Source organism: Echinops telfairi, unplaced genomic scaffold (genome assembly GCF_000313985.2).
Source record: "Echinops telfairi isolate 266 unplaced genomic scaffold, ASM31398v2 ScPeMD7_7429;HRSCAF=8467, whole genome shotgun sequence".
Classification (NCBI taxonomy): domain Eukaryota; kingdom Metazoa; phylum Chordata; class Mammalia; order Afrosoricida; family Tenrecidae; genus Echinops; species Echinops telfairi.
The window spans coordinates 855043-859275 of record NW_022111329.1 but is presented as its reverse complement, the minus strand read 5'-3'; the positions used below and the strand labels follow the sequence as shown (position 1 = coordinate 859275).

The 4233-nt window shown below is 40.2% G+C and overlaps 1 protein-coding gene across 4 annotated transcripts in view; it reads left to right on the top strand.

Annotated features, from left to right (window-relative positions):
* The first annotated feature begins 68 nt into the window (after positions 1-68).
* Positions 69-4233, top strand: part of GKAP1 (G kinase anchoring protein 1) — a 110120-nt gene continuing 105955 nt past the window's right edge. The window contains exon 1 of one of the 4 annotated variants that reach the window (XM_045298643.1): positions 69-221. The gene's annotated coding sequence lies outside the window, so the exon portion shown is untranslated. Of the gene's footprint in view, positions 245-4233 lie in introns of all 4 variants that reach the window. The other 3 variants (XM_045298642.1, XM_004715958.3, XM_004715959.2) reach the window with 3 other exon arrangements.

Here is a 4233-nt window from a genome sequence, read left to right as displayed (position 1 = left end):
CGCCCGCGCCCCGCTTCTCTGGCCTGGGCTTCGAGGGCAGGCGCCTTCCGCGCTCCCTCCGGCGCTCGGAAATTTCTGGAGCCACGACCTGACTACTTTTTTTTTCCTTTCCAGGTTTTGAAGCCGCTTCTTTGCTGGAGTTAAGCCTCTCATCCAGCCCTGTTTCTTTTTCCGTGTACTTGGTGCCAGTAAGTTTGGGAGAATCGGCTAACAGCTGATGGGTGAGTTTTCATCCGCCACGGAGGTATAGTGAATTACTTTTTGAATCACTTCCCTGCCATCTATTGAAAAGTAAGAGTATGATTTTCAGGGTGTTTTTTCTTTTCTTTTCCTTTCGCCGCTCTTGTTTGGAAGAAGCAGTTTATCAGAATCCTTGTTAGATCACTAACATCTAGAGTGCTTAAAACCCACCCTAAACGAAACTCAGCCATGGAGTAATTTCCCCTCAGTGATCCTATCGTTCATGTCTAAGAGAAGACTTATTAAATCGTTTCATTGCCTTCTTTTCCCAGTCCCTTATACATTTTACTTTTATACTTTTATTGTCCCATGGTTCACATGTCATATGCTTTCATAATTTAGTCTTATTAAAAAGAGTTATACAATCAGTACTACAATCAGTTCCAGAACATTTCTTTTCTTGTATTCGTTTATTACCTCTTCATTTTCCTCCAACTTCTCCCCCTAACATGTTTAATTCTTACTTTAACCAGATTTTACAATCGAGTAGATGCCAGAGGCTTTCACTACAAGTACTAATGAAAGATTATCTTTTTTTGCTTTGAAAAGTCAGCAAATCATCTCTCAGGATTGCCTCTTTATTTATATAAATATACTTGTGACTTTAACCTGTATTTATTGGTCTGAAAAAATTGACATGAATCTATATTTTGAGACACTTAGTGGCAAATTGAAATGGTAGAAATCTTTAATCTGAAAAAAAAAAAAAAGAAATCTTTAATCTGTAGAAATCTGCTTTTTCAACAGGGTTATAACACTGGTTGGTATGAGTCAAATCCTAATTAATTGAAGGAATTTTTAAATTGCTATAAAGGATTATAACAAACTTATCAGTAAGATAATAATCTAGTAGCTTCAACTATCTGGAGTAAGAAATGCACACTGTGAGCAAAGGAAAATATATATGAAGACTAAGGGCAGTCCCTTAGTCCTCAGAAAGTACTTGTGCGTTTGTTTTTTAGTACTTGTACTTTTTGGTTAGACTTTTCTGCCTGCAGAAATTAGGAATGGCAAATTGGGGAGAGGAGTACCTAACTCGGGGAAAATGGAGTTTACGACTTGGTTTGCTTGCAGTAAGTGCAACTTTTGATAGATGCTGATGGTTCTGCAACTTGATGGTTGTGAACCTTACCTTTTAAAACTTACTGTGTTATTTGGGAAACAGAACATGAAATAATTGAACATTTTTACCGGGTACAAAATCACTCAGAGTTACTATCACTTTATTTTATGGAACTTTTTCCACTTTTAAAAATAGAATTGACATATCGAAGAGGCCATATTAATTGGGATCTTTAGATAGATGGGTTATATAGATAGCTGCTGCTTGGTTGATGGCAACCCCATGTACGGCAGAATGAAACATTGACTTGTCCTGTATCTTTTATAACAATCATAAACAGATTGCAATCCAACGTTGTGATTGTTGGGCCAATCTATTTCACCTAGGGTCTCCCTTGCCATCACTAGCCCTGTATTTCACCTAACATGTCTCTGATTGATCCTTCATGATGAAAAAGGAAGTGAATCAGACCGTGTTCCGTTGTGATCCTTGGATTTTCATTTGCACCAATTTTTGGACATAGGTTACCAGACCTTTCTTCCTAGTGTGCCTTCCTCTAGATCTGTCGAAGATCCACTTCCTACTCACCATGGGTAACTCAGTGTTATAGCTTCCAGCATCTTGGCATCACTACTGCATTTATTTAAAAAAAGCATGCTAATTGGTGTTAATGGGAGTTGGCTAGCATTCATTTTATAAAAAGAGGTGTATTTGATGAAGATTTCAAAGGCAGAAATGGTGGTTCCTTGGGCTGAGATTTGTGTGTGGTCACTATCTTTCTGTGAACTCTATGAGGTCATAGTGGCAGTGGTCTTCAGAACCTGATACAGCCCAAGGGTGTCAGTCATTTAGAATCCCGATGCTTAAAGTTTAGACCATTCATATACTAAAAATTTGCTGAAGTGCCTGAAGGTTTTTTTTTGTTGTGTATTTTTCTTTTTTGTAAACTTGTTATTGTTGAGAAAGTACACAACAAAACATATATACCAGTTCGACAGTTACTACATGTGCAGTTAATGATGATTACATTTTCAAGTTGTGCAGCCATTCTCACTTTCATTTTCTGATTTATTCCTCTCATTAACATAAATTCGCTAAGGTTCCCTAAGGTTATCATCTAATCTTTGAGTTACTGTTCTCAACTTGATCGCATATGGATCTTAAAAGAGCATAATATTCAAGGCAGATTTTTTTTTTACTAATTAAGCAAACAATGGATGGGCTGGTAGACTGACTGGAAGCAAACTCCATTGTAGATCCCTTCTGTAGCCATTACTGAAGGCTTGCAGTGAGAGTGTACAGGGTGGGGGAAGGGCTGTTAGATGCCAAAACAGGGGTCCTCAAACTTCTTAAAACAGGGGGCTAATTCACTGTCCCTCAGACACATTGGAGGGTTGGACTGTAGTTTTAAAAAAACTATGAGCAAATTCCTATGCACATTGCACATATCTTATTTTGAAGTAAAAAAACAAAAGGGAGAAAAATACCCAGTGGGCTGGATAAACATCCTGAGCAGGCCGCATGTGGCCCCCGGGCCGTAGTTTGAGGAGCCCTGCTCCAAAAGAACTTCCAAGGAGGTCTGCCTTGTTATCAGAGCTGTAGTATGTGGTTTGTGGGTGTAGCCTTCACTGAAGATGCTTGCATTTTAGCACAAAGCTGCCTTAGCGGTCCACACTACAGATGAGAAGAGCAGACGACTCTCTGAGAGATCTGCCTCATTGGTTTCAGTGGCTTGAGCTTTGGAGTGTGCAGGAAGGCTGCTGTAGTTTATAATTCTATAGATCAGTGATTCTCAACCTGTGGCTGGTGACCCTTTGGGGGGCGTCAAATGACCCTTTCACAGGGGTCACCCGATTCATAACAGTAGCAAAATAATTTGATGGTTGGGGGGTCACCACAAATGAGGAACTGTATGAAAGGGTCGCGGCATTAGGGAGGTTGAGAACCAATGTTCCAGACGATCACAGTAGGCTTGCAGCTGACAGTGTCTGGACAGGGAGATGTGGCACACACCAAGAGGAGTTCCAGGGTGGTCTGACTTGTTAACTATCAGAGCTTCCTTTGGAATATGTAGGAGCAGTCAGACCAAAACTAACTCCTGGAAGTCTTTCCTGTTATTTTGAGAAGCCTGAACTGTGGGGTACACGGAGGCAGGAAGCAGGTGAGCATACTTCATTACAAGGGCTTTCAGCATCAATGTGTAGTCTTGCAATTACCAGTGTCTAGGTTGGGGAGGTGCCTGCAAACTCCAAATAAATCATTGGAAATGTCATCCTTGTTGATTTTAGGACCGAGGTTGGGGTCCTGTCTCTTTGTATAGATTGTGGTTGTTAGGAAAGCAGGTTCTTTTTCTTCACTCACTACCCTAGTTCACATGGCCAACATGGGGGAGGGCCAGGAATAGTGGGAGAAGTGATTTCACCACAGTATGAGGCTATATAGATGAGACTTGTTGATTCTTATCTGATGTAGTGCCCTATTGCTTTCCTCTGCTCCCTTATTCAGATTCTGTCAAAACTTTGTGCCATTCTTTTGTATTTGTTGGGAAGAGTTGAAACAGTGTTTTGTTTACACCAGTGTAAAACAACCTTCCTAATGCCCTGACCTTTTAATATAGTTCCTCATGTTGTGGTGATCCCCAATCATAAAATTATTTCTGTTGCTACTTCCTAACTGAATTTTGCTACTGTTATGAATTGTAATGTAAATACGCAGTGATATGCCTGTGAAAGAGTTGTTCGACCCCAAAGGGGTCGCGGCCCACAGGTTGAGCACCACTGGTTTACACCACTATGTTGCCAGATTCTCTTCTCATTTTTTTAAAAAATCAATTTATTGGGGCTCATACAATTCATCACAATACATAGATCACTTATTCCCAAAATTCGCTTTCCTCTTGGGTTCCTGGAATCAGCTCATTTTCCTTCCCT